At 46.1% G+C, this 17,749-nt stretch overlaps 1 non-coding gene across 1 annotated transcript; it reads left to right on the top strand.

Annotated features, from left to right (window-relative positions):
• Positions 1–10,748: 10,748 nt before the first annotated feature.
• On the top strand, positions 10,749–10,820 carry TRNAP-UGG (transfer RNA proline (anticodon UGG)). The gene has a single exon. It is a non-coding gene; the product is annotated as a tRNA-Pro (tRNA).
• Positions 10,821–17,749: the final 6,929 nt, after the last annotated feature.

Below are 17,749 nucleotides of genomic sequence, written 5' to 3'. Positions count from 1 at the left end.
ATTGTCTTCCCCTCCCAGAAACACATCTTTCTACTGGGGAATGAAATTGATGTCCTGCCTTCCCAGAAACAAATACTGTCACCGGGGAGGGAGGTTACTGTCTTCCCCTCCCTGTAGCACATACTGCTACTGGGGAGTGAGATTGCTGTCTTTGGCGGTCCACTTGTTAAGGGTCCCATTTAACACCACCAAGGCTCTCCTTACCCCTTTAAAGTATCCCATTAAGCGCAGTAACCAATGATTATAGTCAAGCAGAGTAGAGTGGAGTTAAGCAGTGTTATAGACTTTTCCCCACATACATTAACTTGAGACTTAATTCTGGGAGAAAAACTGATTTTATTGACAAAAACACTATCATTTATACACCGACCCCCAGCATGGGGTCCCTATTAAACTCCAACTGTCCCCACCCTGGTGCATCTGTGCCCGGGAGATAATTGAGTTGTCTCTCTCTAAACTAATTATCTCCCGGATACAGACACAACACAAAATACCCCCAAAAACATATTAAAATCAACAGGAACTCCAACACATCATATATCTTGGATAACTCTGACCCGAGCTCTCAAGCTTGCAAAATACCACTCAGATCCATGCAGCATTGGAGAATTGCCACCGGGGTTAAGATTTAACCGGCTGCTAGCAATGTTCATGCCCAAATGCCTGAATGGGGCTTTAGCCTTTCAAATGACAGGAGCTCCTGTAAACTAAAAAGGGGGTGCTTCCCCTGGCTCTCAGTGAGCAATTGTTCCTCATAGTCTCTTGTGCCTCCCCCCCAAAGAGCGCTCTCCTGGCTGGTTGGGAAGTGGGGGAAATGGAGGTGGAAGTTGATAGGGTACGGAGACGGGTCAGAGTTTCTTAAGATTTGTGCGTACGTCCCGCTATAGTCTTTGCGCCTCTCGACTTCTAAGGCAGGTCTAAGGAGATGCACTCTCTGTGGTTTGTTGTGGAGGCCCAGGCAATGAGAGCCAGGGGTTTGGGACAAGATCTCTGGGAAGAGAACACAGGGGTTTAGGCATATGGGCAACAGTGTTTATGCCCTTTTTGGGAGTGAGGTGCAGGGTTGTTCCTGGCATGGGCATGAGTGACTGGGTGTTCTGTCACACTGCCCTCCCATCAGGGCTGATGTAAGATCCCATTGGGCCTGGTATTGACAATTACGATGGGCCTTATTACAAAATCTTATTAGCAAGCGTCATGTATCTGGTGGAGGTGGTGCTGGAGGGAAACTTACAGGAGATAGCAGAAAACACATAACGTATACTAATCTCTTGCTTTCATTTTTCAATAAATCAATATCCCCTAGCAGGGGTGTGCGGTTGTGACAAACTGGACCTCGTCACGGGTTCTTGGAGGGGCATACTTGCCAGCCTCGTGCCCTGTGACTATGTCCACTGTAAGGAACTTTGGGTTAAAGACTCTGATTGTGCCTCTTGGACTTATAAAATTTCTTCCATAAAATTTCTGAACTCCTGAACTGATCTGGGTGATTTTTGGATATGTTGGTCACCCAGATCAGGGCTATACGGGGTTGTTATGTGTTTTGGGGTACTTTTGGGACTTTTAAGAAATATGCGTTTTTTCTGCCTGGAGATAATTGAGTAAATACAGTATCCTACACAATTGTTAACCCTTCCCCCCTGCCCCGCCTTCTAAATACACACATTCACTGACAGATACGCATACACTAGCAGGGACGTTTTAGCCGCGAGGCAAACAAGGCATTTGCCGCCGCCCCCAAATGTCCAGAGCAAATGCCTTGTTAGCCTTGCGGCTAACAGACATGCTGGGCTGGCGGGCGGCGCTGGCGGGCGGCTGGCGAGGGAGCACTTTCTCGGAGCTGTCTGCTCATCTCCCTCGCGTGCCGCAGAGTGAGTCTGGGAGCCGGAAGATGACGTCATATTCCTGCTCCCAGCCTCACTCTGCGGCGTGCGAGGGAGCTGAGCAGACAGCTCAGAGGAAGTGCTCCCTCGCCAGCTGCCTGCCCGCCCGCCAGTGCCAGCAGCCACTGGACCACCAGGGAGAAAGAGAACCCCCCCCCCTTCCAGCATTCCCAAAGGTAAGGAGGCTGGGGGGAGGTTAAATAAAAAAAAATGTGTTAATGTGAGTGAGTGAGTGTGTGTGTGTCTGTTAGAGTGTGTGTGTGTGTGTGTGTCTGTTAGTGAGTGTGTGTCTGTTAGTGTGTGTCTGTTAATGTGTGTGTGTGTGCCTGTTAGCGTGTGTCTGACTGTGTGTGTGTTTGCCTGTTAGTGTGTGTGTGTCTGTTAGTGTGTGTGTGTCTGTTAGTGTGTGTCTGTTAATGTGTGTGTGTCTGTTAGTGTGTGTGTCTGTTAGTGTGTGTCTGTTAGTGTGTGTGTGTCTGTTAGTGTGAGTGTGTTTGCCTGTGAGTGTGTGTGTCTGTAAGTGAGTGTGTGTTTCTGTTAGCTAGTGTATGCGTATCTGTCAGTGAATGTGTGTGTGTGTATTTAGAAGGTGGGGCGGGGGGAAGGGTTGGGTGGGGGTGGCGTGGGGGGGAGGGGGGGTGCCTGAGTTTTGTCCTGCCTAGGGCAGCACAAAACCAGGATACACCACTGTACACTAGCTAACAAAAACACTCACACACTAACAGACACACACTAACATGAAAAAAATAGTTGAGGCGCACTCAGACTACAAAAAATACAACATAAAGAAGGCTTCTAAATAGCCTATTTAAGAATAAATATGGGGATTATTTCCACCATATGGTCATATGATGTTAAGCCCACCACTGCTTTCAAAGTACCCCAATGTTGGTGGGTCCTACGCTAAAATGTGGGGGACAAATTAAATAGTACTAGTGTTAAAAATAAAGTGTATTATTAAATCCAAAAAAGAGCTCACTCCCATCACTGGCCGACAGCAATGACTACAGTACACATCAGCCCCAATATATAGTAAAAAACAAAGAAAAACAAGTTACCTGCGCTCTCTCCTTAATCCCTATGTATTTTTAAACAAATGGAGGTTTTTTAGTTACCTCCAATGGCCATGAGAGGATGAGCCCACCTGCCAACGTCAAGGCAGACCCCCGTAGGTGGGTCCTAACTCTAACCATTAACCTTGCTTCCTTGAGCCTCTGGCAAAAATCTCTACTGAAATTTTAACACTAGTACTATTTAATTTGTCAACCACATTTTAGCATAGGACCCACCAACATTGGGGTACTTTGAAAGCAGTGGTGGGCTTAACATCATATGGCCATATGGTGGAACTAAATCCCCATATTTATTCTTAGATAGGTAATTTAGAAGCCTTCTTTGTGTTGTATTTTTTGTAGTCTGAGTGCGCCGCAACTATTTTTTTCATGTATGAAGTTTGGTCACTGTGGCAGCACCTTTCATGCAAAATGCAGGTCTCGGGTGTGCCCCCAATCCTTTCTCTGTACACACACACTAACAGACACACACACACTAACACTCACTAACAGACACACACACTCACTAACACATACACACAAACACAGTCAGACACACACACACTAACAGACACACACAGACACTCACATTAACACACTCACTTTTTTATTTATTTACCCCCCCCAGCCTCCTTGCCTTTGGGAATGCTGGGGGGTGGGGGGGTTCTCCCATTCCCTGGGGGTCCAGTGGCTGCTTGGCTGCTGGGCGGGCGGCACTGGCGAGGGAGCACTTTCCCTTGAGCTCTCTGCTCAGCTCCCTCGCGCGCAGCCCGTAGAGTGAGGCTGGGAGCCCCCCCCAGCCTCACTCTGCGGGCGGCGCATGAGGGAGCTGAGCAGAGAGCTCAAGGGAAAGTGCTCCCTCACCTGCGCCGCCCGCCCGACCGCCCGCCTGCCTGGACTGTTAGCCGCAAGACATTTGCCCTGGGCATTTGGGGGCGGCTTTTTTTGCCACCCCCTGGAAAATAACGCCCAAGGCAAATGCCTTGTTTGCCTCGCGGCTAAAACATCCCTGCATGTGGCCGTACCCCTTGCATGGGAACTGTCATAAAAGGCCAGTGTGGCACCATTAAAATTCAGTCCTGCTTTACCCTCAACATAGAGCCTCGCCTCGTGTTTGTAGGGACCTCCAATTCAAGCTATATCACTAGCTCTTATAAAAGCTTTACAGCTATACTCTCTGGAGTAGGAGAGGTTCACCCACTGGAAGCTGGATCCTGGTCTTGGGTCCAGGGTGCGTGGAGGACGGCAAGACCCCAACCAAGCTGCGGCAGTTCGTGGGGTCTACAGTGCTTATGGTGTCTGGTGAAGTGCTTGGAGCCCTCGGTGAGCACTAGGAGCATCGATTGATGGAGTCACCCAATCGGGGTGGCAGGCGGTCCGTCACACCGGTGAAGCAAGATTTCGGTGGGCATGGTAAAAGGGTGGGCCACTGCTGTGAATCATGTAACCAGAACCGCCCAAAGGGACAAACATGCCCAAAAAGGGGGCATGTCTGCACAAAGAATTAGATGGTCAGCTTGTCGTGAATGCACATCAGGCTGCCTGCCAATCATGAAGGATTACCAATCAAGGGCATACTGTTCCCCCCTCCCGGACACACATTCTGCCACTGGGTAGTGAGGATGATGTCCTCCCCTGCTGGAAATACATTCTGCCACTGGGGAGTAATAACACGTTCATCCAGGGCCGGATTAAGAGCACAGTGGGCCTGGTGCTGACAATTATGATGGGCCTAATTACGGAATCTTATCGACCAAAAACACTAAAACAGTCATACCTCCCAAGCGTCATGTATCAGATGGAGATGGTGCTGGAGGGAAACTCATAGGATGCAGCTATAAGAAAACACATACTCTATGCTAATCTCTCTCTAATTTATGCTTTCATCTTTCAAGTAAATCCATAACCCCTAACAGCAGTGTCCAGTGAAGCAGGAAGTCAATGGGCAGGGTAAAAGGGTGGGACACTGGTGCGAATCACGTGACCAGACCTGCCAAAAGGGGAGAACATGCCCAAAAAGGGGGCATGTCTGTCCAAAGAATTTGAAGGACAGCCTGGCATGAATGCATGTCAAGCTGCCCGCCAATCATGCAGGCATACTACGCAGGCAGCACCCTGAGCTTGACATAAATGCGTCTAAAGATGCGCTCACTCCATGCTTTCTAAGGACTGTCCCCTAGCACTCGCTGGTCCACTTGTCTCCTTACTTTCTTACTAGCAGGCAGAAATTCCTGGTATATAATCTGAGACAGAGAAAAGGTGTATGTAGTGAGTGTAGAAGAAAGGGGACATGCCACAGTGTTAGAGAGACCAATGTCTGGATTACCTAAACTAATTTTATTGTCAGCCAGTCCACACAAGTTTTGTTCCCATACATCCCTCTTAAGCTTCCAAACTTAAAGGGACACTATAGTCACCAGAACAACTACAGCTTATTGTATTTGTTCTGGTAAGTAGAATCATTCCATACAGGCCTTTTGCAGTAAACACTGTCTCTGGCCGCTCCTTAGATGGCTGCTAGAGGTGTTTCCTGGGGCAGTACTGCCTATTGTGCAGCACTGCTATTCAGTGTTTCCACCCTCTGCATGCAGACACTGAACCTTCCTCATAAAGATGCATTGATTCAATTTATCTTTATGAGGAGATGCTGATTGGCCAGGGCTATGTTGGACTTGTGATGGCTCTGCCCCTGATCTGCCTAGTTGACAGTCTCAGTCAATCCTATGGGCAAGTATTGTAATTTGCTCAGACCACCACTTCTGATGATGTCAGTAGACAGTCAGTTCAGAGGCAGAGCCAGCGGCTGCAGACTTGAATACAAGTTATATTTTACTATACTTATGGAGGCAAGAAGGGGCCAGGGTGGTGGTTTTAACATAATAGGGTCAGAAATACATGATTGTGTTCCTGACCCTATAGTGCTCCTTTAAGCAAGAGTATGTGAAGAGTAGTTAGGGTTGCCACCTTTCTTGGGAAAAAATACCAGCCTTAATCATTTGTATAATCACAAGGAGTGACATCAGAGAAAATTCTGTAAAATCACCAACAAACTACTCACAGTTTGATTCTGCTGTATAGATGGATTGCTCCCAATGTCTCCCAGTGTCTCAGTCTCGCAAGTCACCCAGTGTCTCAGTGTCCCTATGTATCACAGTGTCAGTGTCCCCATGTCGCCCAGTCCCTAAGTCTCCCAGTGTCTCAGTGTCCCCATGTTGCCCAGTGTCCCAATGTCTCAGTGTGTCCCCATGTCACTAGGATACTGGGGACACAGTGAGACCCGGGGACACTGAGAGACCCGGGAACACACAGACATGGGGACACTGGGAGACATTGGAACACTGAGACATTTAGGGAAACTGGGAGAAATGGGGACACTGAGACACTAGGGACACAGACACTGAGAGACATGGGGACACAAACATTTGGGGACACTAGGACACTAGGGACACGGAGACATGGGAACACATACACTGGGAGACTAGGGGACACTGGGAGACTAGGGGACACTGGCTGGGAGACAGACACTTGGGGACACTGGAAGACATAGGGACAGTTGTGGAGAACCAGTGCCAAGGTCACTTTCACCACACAGGTGTTCTGACAATCATTGCTAAATGTCTCTTGGAACTGGAATTCAGTGTCTTATTTGCTGCAATCAAGCCCCTGCAATTCACCTGAGAAAAAGACTGAGACTGTGAGACTGTCTTACTTTCCAGGTAAAGCAGGAAACAAAATCCATTAACTAAGGAAGAAATACAAAAAAGACGGCAAGAGGATGCATTTTTTTTATTGTGGTGAAAAAGGGCACATAATCTCATTCTGTCCAAGAAGACCTCCAAAGCCCTCAATTGACTCTGATCCAAACTTACAGACCTCTCAACCTGACTCTCCTAATTACAAAGACCATAAAGACCGCATATCTGTTTCTCAGAAAACGCCTATACCTGCACATCACTCTTCAGACGATTATATATAGCTTACCTTATAGATGAAAATTATGCTAACAATGAACTACACTCTGGCAAGGAAGACACTGGAGAAGAACTTTTCATGGGGACACTGGGACATATAGGGACACTGGGAGACATGGGGACACAGACACTGGGAGACTTGGGGACACTGAGACACTAGGGACACTGGCTGGGGTACATGGGAACACTGGGAGAAATGGGGACATAGTGTCTCCGTGTCCCAATGTCTCAGTGTCTCCCAATGTCCCTATGTCTCACAGTGCCCCCATGTGTCTCAGCGTCCCCATGTTTTCCAGTGTCCCCAAGTGTCTCAGTGTTCCCAGGTCTCCCAGTGTCTGTGTTCCAATGAGTCCTAGTGTCTCAGTGTCCCCTAGTGTCTGTGTCCCCATGTGTCTGTGTCCCCTAGTGTCTCAGTGTCCCCATATGTCCCTTAGTGTCCCCTAGTGTCTCAGTGTCCCCATGTGTCCCTGCTGCCTCTCCCCCCATCCCTCACTTACTGTAGAGCTGCTGTCTGGACTCTGTGCCATGTTGCTGCTCCCCCATGGATCAGTGAGTAGTAGAGAGAGGCAGGGATATGCTGTAACTTCCTATCCCTGCCTCTCTCCACACACAGTGACCCCTATTGGCCGGTGCTGGTATTGCAGAGTAATCTCCATTTATTCTGAGAAAAATACCTGCATTTGTATTGCCGGTATTACTGCAATACCGGCACGGCCAGGCACACTCAAATACCGGCTGTGCCAGTAAAATACCAGTCAGGTGGCAAACCTAAGAGTAGTGTGTAAAAAAAAAAAAAAAAAAAAAAATTTTTTTTTTTTTAAATGGGCCTATTCCATGGGCCTGGGCCTGGAGCTGCAGCTCCATCAGCCCCTATGTTAATCCGGCCCTGCGTTCATCCCTTCTCTGGAACTCACTTTGCCACTGGGTAGGGAGGATACTGTCCTCCCCTCCTGGTAACACACAGTGCCTCTGGGGAGTGAGGGGGCTGTCCTCCCATCCCAGAAACAAATACTGCTGCTGGGGAGTGAGGCTATGTTCCTCTCCTCTCGGAGACTCACTCTGCTGCTGCTGTACAGATTCGATAAGTTGCCTGAAGTGCTGTTTAAGTTCCCACTCCCAGTTGGCAAGGTACGTCAGATGGGGTTCCAGGTCTGTTGCTGCCATGAGATCTAGGAGGTCTCCCTTAAATTCCCAGATATCCCAGAGTCAGAAAGACTTTTAAAATCAATCCACTCTTCAAAGGCCTCTCATGAGCCACTGGTACTGCTATACTGCATACCACTGTAAGGCACAGTATCCATCGTCCACCCACAGTTCCCTCTAGACCAGCATCTCACATTCAGTCACCCATTCCTCTAGCGGCTGCTCTCCCAGCCAGAGTATCCGCTGATCCAGTTGATTTTGAAATCTCTTGTTTTGGGTTGGTAGGGATTCCCTCCGGACCTCTTCTTGGAAAAATGCTTTCAAATCTGGTCCCTCAAATCCAGTTCACACTCGCCTGAGATGACGTCATCCTGTAGAGCTTCCTGTAGTTGTTTCTGAAACTCCATGGTCAGGCACCTAGTTTTCTCCACTACTCCATCTGCTGAGTAATTGCCTTTGAAGAAAGCTAAATTATCTGATCTGCTCATCAGGAACTCCTTCTCGTTTAAGGAAGCTGCACAGATGCTAGCTCTATCCATATCCTCAGGCATACTGCCAGTATGGGGCGTGGACGTGGTTAGCCGTTGATCTGGCGCAGAGTTCTAGAGTGCTATCACCAAAAATCAATGAGCTTTCAGTGGGCACATGGAGCTCCCCAAGTAGTTGGTGTCTTTTGTTGCTCCTCGACCCCCTCTTCTAGCCTTCCAAAAAAATCCACGATTGCTGGTGCTGGGACTAAGAGCATTCCTGTTAAGGTTTTAGCGGATCATGGCAACTTTGTGATCCACATTAGAGTTCCAGGCAAGTTCAGGGTTGCTCCCAGTGAGGCCCTCAGCAGCCCCCTGGCTGGTGAAATGAGACTCCTGGGCCGCTAGGCAGGGGCGCTGGGCTGGGAGGCACAGGTAGGATGGTTAGTTTACAGTGAAAATAGTCTTTTGAGAGGGGGGTGGTGGTTGGGGAGACATGTACCCGGCTTAGGTGACAAAGTGGCCCTGCTGTGTGCCTTCACGGACCGGAGGAGATATCAGAGATCTCCCCTCCGGCCCACAGGAACAATGCTACAGCCAGCAAGGGATGGAGAGAGAAACCAGGAGCTCTTACCTGCAGCTCCGTCGGGTCTTCTCTCGCGAGGTCGCAGTGTTGCTGCAGTTACCAAGGCAAAGCTCCTGATCTGGCGAGAGTGAACTCTAGTCTCAGGATCTGCAGGCTAGAGTTTACTCCTACCTGACCACCAGGGATTCTCCACCGGACCACCAGGGATTGCAGGAAATGTCCACCCTCTCTGAGCAATGGTAAGAAGGGAGGGGGGATATAAAGTTTAATCATTTTTTAAGTAAAACAAAATTAAACTAAATTTGCTCCCACCTGCCCCCCAAAACACAATACACACACACACACACACACACACAGCACTACTCACTGCACCCCTCTCTCACACACACACACTGCCCCACACATACACACTGACCCCTCAAACACTGCATCTCTCTCACACACACACACACACACACTGCACCCCTCATGAACACACACTGCCGCCCATATGCTCACTGCACCCCTCACACACACAAACACACTCACTGCACCCCCACACACTGCACCCCTCACACACACACACACTGCCCCAAACATACACACACTGGACCTCTCACACACTACACCCCTCATACACACTGTATCCCTTACACACATTACCCCTCCCGCACGCACACTTCAGCCCTCACTCACACACACACTGCACCCCCACACACAAACATACACACTGCATCCCCCACACACTACAACCCTCATACACACATACACACACTGTATCCCTCACACACACTGTACCCCTCTCGCAAGCACACTTCAGCCCTCACACACCACTCATACACACACACTTCACCCTCATACACACACACACACTGTATCCCTCACACACACTGTACCCCTCACACACTCACACACACACTACACACCTTACACATTGCACCACACACTACTGCCCCTGTCCCCTACTACAGGCCCTATGCCCTACCCCGACAGACCCCCGGTAAGTAGTCAAACTGTTCTTAAACAATTTGACTACTTACTCTGGGAGGGTGCCATGGCACTCCTACCACCATAACCACTACAGTGAGCTGTTGTGGTTATTGTGCCAGGATTCTTTCTATTAATTATATGTTCCCCTCCCGAGATTGGGTTCTGGATCCGCTCCTGAGGGGTCTGTGATTATGTGTGTGTGTATGTATGTGGCTGTGTATATAGGCCTGTGATTGTGTGTGGATAGCTAGGTCTGTGATTGTATGTGTACGTGTGTGGATCTGTGATTGTGTTTGTACATGTCTGTGATTATGTGTGTGATTGTGTGTATTTCTGTGTTCCTTTAAATTCCAGACAATTAAATTTTTTGTGAATATATAATCTTTTATAATAGTTAGAGATCCCTCTCCCAGGGACTGTGTATAATACATAAAACATGTTAGACACAGGGAGATGTTTGGACAGACTTTTTGTATGAATATGGGTCAGGTCTCCTATATCCAACAAAGTACATTAGTAAGGACACTATAAATAATTGCTGAACTATATCATTATTTCAACCAAGCTTCCTCCGTTGATCCCTAAACATAAAATTAAAAACAAAAATGTTATCACATAAACGTTCTTTCATACAACACGCTGTGTATGATATCTCATACAAAATATTATGCATGAATGGCTCGTTGGTCTAGGGGTATGATTCTCGCTTTGGGTGCGAGAGGTCCCGGGTTCAAATCCCGGACGAGCCCATTTTTTTTGATTTTGAGTTTGTAACTCTGAAACATGGTCTGCGTGACATGAAGCATTTTGTTACGTGTGTGCAAGTAATGTTGACACAACATACAATGAGATGATACTTTATAATGGACGGTATTTCATGCACAAATAAATCTTTTGAGTTTTATAACTCCTTTTGATATTAAAGCTATTTCTACCTTAATTCTTAGGACTGTTTTGTGGTATAGGGAATGAGTGAAGTAATGGGTGTCAAGTGATACATTTCACACACAAAAAAAATAGGGCTCGTCCGGGATTTGAACCCGGGACCTCTCGCACCCAAAGCGAGAATCATACCCCTAGACCAACGAGCCACTCATAATGAATAGCCCGGTGTGCATAATGATTAGCTTTTTTTCTTATCACATAAGGCAACAATCTAGTGATCAGATATAATATTATAATATATATTATACTATTATTTACACTGACTGATTTCTAAATATGTGTTTAAAGACACATTACTGTGAGTATTATTGCTTTGTAGCTCTGTTACAAACGCATACACACCAATAATATGGTGCACCCAGAAAAAATAACAGAAGGATAGAAAGGAGGAACAGAGGGATTTAAGCCAGAAATATGGACTGTCCCTCGTAGTAGGGACACTTGGGATTGGGAGGTATGCAACATTACGAAGTATGAAGGTCATCTGATCTGATTAGTTTGTTTATTTTAAACAGACACACCTAGCAACAAACCCTTTGCAAGGCAACCGTGTTAAACATATTGGAATTGCATATCTCTATGGTGCTCAAGGGGTTAAATAAGTCAACCCTCGAGGCATCGGCTTGTGTTGTTCCACTGGGAAGAGAATTGAGAGGAGTAATGAGAGTGGAGGATAAGAGGAAAGCTGATGTTTGTTTGTTTTTGTTCTATTTAAGAGGAAGCAGCAAGCTTTAAGATTGGTTAAGATGCTTAAGAACAATTTGTTTCTGTTAATCTTGATCTATACAAGAGGATGATCCAACAATTAATGGTAATCTTATTATCCCTAATCACACCAACATTTCAACACAAGCCTGACCCAGGGTCACTGGCCTTAACCTTCCATCGATCAGTGCAATAGGCAGTACATCATTCTGATACCGGAGAAACTGACGGAAGCCAAGCACAGAGAGATGGACACAGGTTTCTTCAGGAAGGAAGAGATTCTTTATTGGATCACCGATCGGGACTCAGAGGGACTAGCGTCACCAAAATACAGCAAAGTCTGAGTACTGAATACATAGAGTACATTCCTTATATAGCACTGTAGCTCCTCCCACAATTAACTACACCCACACATACCCTTAACCTATTTAATAAATAGAGTCTAAACTCATCCATCCGGTCTAACCACGTGGCTCATCTGATACAAAGGAGAGGGACGCGTAATTCCAGTTCTTACATTCCTGCACCTGGTCAGTACAGTGATAACAGTATCTTAGCTACGTGTAATTAACTAACTGATACTACAAACACATATACATACATATGCCTTGTGGCAATCTTAGCCTGCTAAACTTGTATTTTACTGGAATTACATCACATTCCCCCCTTTGATGCCTCTGATATTTCACAATTACTTGAGGCATCACTTAACCTTGGTTTGCATATACCTCAGGTTACCATGAACCAGACCAGACTTATCTTATGATGTGAATCTTTTAACACTCATCTTCCTGCATTGGTTCTCCTTGATCTAGAGCCTTATACTTATATATCGCCATTATCTGTGCAGCAGCCTTCCTCTCTGCTATACTTCCTATCAGGCTTTGCACAGACCTAACTACTAAGGGTATAAGACACGGTAGGAGTAGACACAACAGTAAAATCAGTAGGACTCCACCTACCACTGCCTTAAGCCCTCCAAACCACTCATACCAGCTACCAAACCAACTACTTGGATTGTACCCTTTCCATACCTGAGTAGGCACATGCACTAGTTTAACCATATGGCTAGTAAGCTCAGCTATTGCTTGCCCTTCGTCATCTATTTGAAGACAGCAATTGCTCAGGTTAAACTTCCCACATACACCTCCCTCTACTGCCAAAAGGTAATCCAAGGCTAATCTATTTTGGTACACTGCTGTCCTCATCCTGGTATTATGCTTCGCTAGAAGATTGAGTGCTTGTGAGGTCTCATTAGTAATAATCTCAACCACCGCCTGTAATCTTATAATACGGTTGAGCATATAAATTGGGGTTCTATAACCAAAGGTACCATCTTCTGCCCACGTGGCTGGCCCATAATAATCTATGATACGCTGGGGAGGCCATTCATTATCTTCCCAGGTGCCTATCTCTAAGGGTCCCCTTTTCTTCCTATGATTCACATCATACACTTTAACACCTAAAGTCTCACCTGTTTCAATCGGTAACAAGAAGAAGGATGGTTTGAGCATACCCAACACACATGCCCCTTCCCAGTCCTGTGGCAACTCCGAATAGGCTTTCTTACCACAGATCCAGTACAAATTTGCTGGGGCTCTCCAGGTAGATGTGATGGATAAATCAAACCACACATCCTTTAAACTGGCATATCTAGCAAACGGGTTAGATGGTTCTGAGACATTTGAAGCCGACCACCAAGTTGTATTTTTAGTATCATCATCATAAGCTTTTTGCCCTAGACAAGTTAATTCTCCTACAGAAGTATTATACATTATTCCTTTCCTTGCTATGCAAACATAACCTATGATGGAGGTCTTTAATCTCCACTCAGATTTACCTCTAACACTCAAATGATAATCGGCTTGTGTAGATATTAGTTGGTCAACTGCCTCAGAACCGGACATTACCTCCTTTGCTTCCCAAGGCCATTGGTCTCCCATGTTAGTACCTCCACACACATAGCAGTTGGTAACATTAAGACTACCGGCAATACTTTCAGCTAGGTCAATGAACAGGTTTTTAGCGTTATGGGGGATCTTATTATCTATACTCATCTCTTCATAAAAGGAATGGTATACTTGATGAGTCTGGGAGGATACCGTATCAGTCTCTATTCCTATAAACAATAATGTCCCAGGATCTAAACCCGTCCCGTATATCTGAAACCCAAATAAATTTCCATACTTATCTAGGAACTTGTCGGGGTTATTAATAAGTATATGGACTGGGTTGCATTCCATAGACTTACAATAAGGGCTAGTCGGCAACTTAGTCACTATCATGTCTTTATCTACTGTCTGTCCCCAAGTCGCCCACCCCACACAAGACCAATATGGACAAAAGTTATAGTCTTTATTTGGGCATCTAGGACTCACATATTTATTTTTACTACTGGGACAAATATATTTATCATTAGACCCATACGTCCTCTCCCATCTAAGATCCCCACATACATTCCACGGTTTTCTACCACTTGATATCGCCTTACATGCATCAAATAGCAGAACACCCGAAGAATGTACGGATTCTAACACCGTCTTATTAATTAGGGTCCCCTGAGGATCTCCATTCCTGAGAGTCAACCAAATTGTACGAGGTTGATACTCTGGACTGAAGCACTTAGGTTCTCCTACTCCTAAATGGCACACACTATAGTCTATATTTAGGTATCTACATCTTGATACCTCTCCTTTACATTCGTATTGTGAATGCCAAATTAGGGTTTGGGAAATATGGTTACCTGTTCTCGTAGTCTTAATGCATACCTCACAGCTAGGAGTGTCGGTACCTCTACCTTCCTGAATATAAAAACACATATAAATAAACACAATCAAAAGCACATCTTTCGCCGTCATCCTCAGTCTTCGTCCGTGCGATGGAACCTCAGCTTCCAGGATGTGAGGGCTGCAGGGAATGGAGTTCTGCTCGTCTTCACAGGTGTCCCTTCGAGACTTTCCTGGCTTATACACTATGTGTTGGTAAGCGGACAGGCTTTATTATGGCCTTCTCACTCACACCTGTAACAATAAAATTTGTAATCCACAATAATTCCTCGTTACTCCGACTGAGTAGTGCGTTTCAACCGGATCTTGCAGGGATTCTCTGGATCTGCTGTAATTTGCCAAGAATCGACTGCTGCTGGTTTAACCCTGGAGTGATGTATCCACGGAGTTACTTCGGCTACTTTTATCGCTGTAGGGGTAGACAAAAGAACAACATAAGGACCTCTCCACTTGGGCCCTAACGGTACATTATTCCACTCTTTAATCCACACTTGGTCTCCTGGATGATAACTATGAACAGGGGGATAAATATTCACAGGTAATCTATCTTGTACCCATTTCTGTACCTCCTCCATAGTCTTACCCAACTCTACAACCTGCTGCCGGGTAATTCCTTCTCCCAACTGACTCAAGTCCCCCCTTAAGTTACCAAGTACGGGAGGTGGTCGCCCATACATGATTTCAAAAGGAGAGAGGCCCATCCTTCTGGTAGGGGTACTGCGGATTCGCAATAAAGCTATGGGTAAGAGAACGTTCCACTTAAGTTGGGTTTCCTGACACATTTTAGCCAACTGGTTCTTTATAGTTCTATTCATTCTCTCTACCTTACCAGAACTCTGGGGTCTATATGCAGTATGAAGCCTCCACTTTATACCAAGCATATGAGTCAGTTGTTGTAGGCACTGATGAACAAAAGCTGGACCATTGTCCGATCCTATAGAACAGGGTAGTCCATATCGGGGTATTATTTCTCGTAGCAGGAATCTTACAACTTCTCCTGCTTTCTCTGTACGAGTAGGACATGCTTCTACCCAGCCTGAATAGGTGCACACAATTACCAACAGGTAACGATGTCCACCCGATTTAGGCATTACTGTAAAGTCTATTTGTAGATCGGACATGGGGAGTCCCCCCATAAACTGGACTCCTGGTGGCTTTACTGGTCCTTGTCTTGCATTATTCTTAGCACACGTTACACATCTGCGTACAATGGCCTGAGTCAAGTTGGACAATCTTGGTATGTAGAAATGTTTCCTGAGAGATTCTTCAGTACTGTCTCTCCCAGAATGTGTCCCGTTGTGATAATTTTGGACAATTTCTACCGCTAGTGATGCTGGTATGACTATTCTTCCATCTTCTAGCTGATACCACTTGTTCTCCAAATACTTTCCCGGTTCAGTCTTTAACCACTCCTCTTCCTGAGCTGTATAAACTGGAGTCCATTGGGACAGTGGAGTTGGTATAAGAGCAGCTATATGCCCCACATACTCCTGTCTTCCTGATTCAGCAGCACGCTTAGCTGCACTATCTGCCATCCGATTTCCCTTGGTTACATCACCATCTCCTCTCAGATGCGCTCGACAATGTATGATACCGACTTCTTTCGGCTCCCACACTGCTTCCAATAGTTGTAGGATTTCAGCTGCGTACTTGATTTCTTTGCCTTCTGAATTCAGTAGTCCTCTTTCTTTATACAAAGCTCCGTGGGCATGAGTGGTTAAAAACGCATACTTAGAGTCCGTATAGATATTTACTCTTAAACCTTCAGCCAATTGTAACGCTCGTGTTAGTGCTATTAATTCTGCCTTTTGTGCTGATGTTCCTTTCGCCAGTGGCCGAGCTTCTATCACCTTGTCTATTGTTGTCACTGCATATCCTGCATAGCGGATCCCTTCTTTCACATAACTACTGCCGTCGGTGTAATATTGAACATCGGGGTTCTGGATGGGAAAATCACGAAGATCTGGTCTACTTGAAAATACTTCATCCATTACTTCCAAACAATCATGTTGACTTTCAGTAGGTTGCGGCAAAAGGGTAGCTGGATTTAAGGTGTTTACAGTCTCTAAATGCACTCTTGGGTTTTCACACAACATTGCTTGATACTTGGTCATACGGCTGTTACTAAACCAATGATTTCCTTTGTAATCCAACAACGTCTGTACTGCATGTGGGACTCGTACATAAAGTTCTTGACCCAGAGTGAGTTTATCGGCTTCAGCTACTAGCAGGGCGGCTGCAGCTACGGCTCTTAGACAAGGTGGAAGTCCGCTGGCCACTGCATCCAGTTGCTTAGACATGTAGGCAACAGGTCTTTGCCATGATCCCAAGTACTGTGTCAATACTCCCACAGCCATTCTTCTTTGCTCGTGTACATATAAGTAGAATGGTCGTGTGTGATCAGGTAGACCTAATGCTGGGGCACTCATCAAAGCCTTCTTCACATCTTCAAATGCCGTTTGCTGTTCTTGGGTCCATAAGAAGGGGTCGTGCTCTGTACCTTTGATGGCTGCGTACAGAGGTTTTGCCAGTATCGCATAGCTGGGAATCCATATCCTACAGAAGCCTGCTGCCCCCAAGAATTCTCGCACTTGTCTTCTATTCTTGGGTATTGGTATTTGGCAGACAGCTTCTTTTCTCTCTGGCCCCATAATCCTTTGACCTTCAGAGATATGGAATCCCAGATACTTGACAGTTGGCAAACACAACTGAGCCTTCTTCCTGGACACCTTGTATCCTGCCTTCCAGAGAATATGTAGTAGATCGTGCGTTGCTTGCTGACATTTTTATTTTGTAACTGCTGCTATCAACAAGTCATCTACATATTGTAACAATACACATTCTCCTGGGATAGACTCGAAATCCAGTAGATCTTGACTTAGAGCTGAACCAAATAGGGTAGGTGAATTTTTAAACCCTTGGGGCAGTCTTGTCCAAGTCATTTGGCGTTTTGAGCCCGTTACAGCGTTCTCCCATTGGAAAGCGAAAATACATTGGCTTTCTGCGGCAATTCGGAGGCAAAAGAAGGCATCTTTGAGATCTAAGACTGTGAAGTAAGTAGCCCCGCCCGGAATTAAAGCAAGCAGGTTATATGGATTGGGTACAACTGGATGTATGCTAACAACCGCATCATTGACTGCTCTTAAGTCCTGTACAGGTCGATACTCATCTGTACCGGGCTTTTGAACAGGCAGCAATGGGGTGTTCCAGGGGGAAGTACAGAATTTTAGGATACCATACCG

The sequence above is a fragment of the Pelobates fuscus genome, chromosome 3, assembly GCF_036172605.1.
Source record: "Pelobates fuscus isolate aPelFus1 chromosome 3, aPelFus1.pri, whole genome shotgun sequence".
NCBI classification, from domain to species: Eukaryota; Metazoa; Chordata; class Amphibia; order Anura; family Pelobatidae; genus Pelobates; species Pelobates fuscus.
This window is presented reverse-complemented; position numbering and strand designations above follow the sequence as displayed.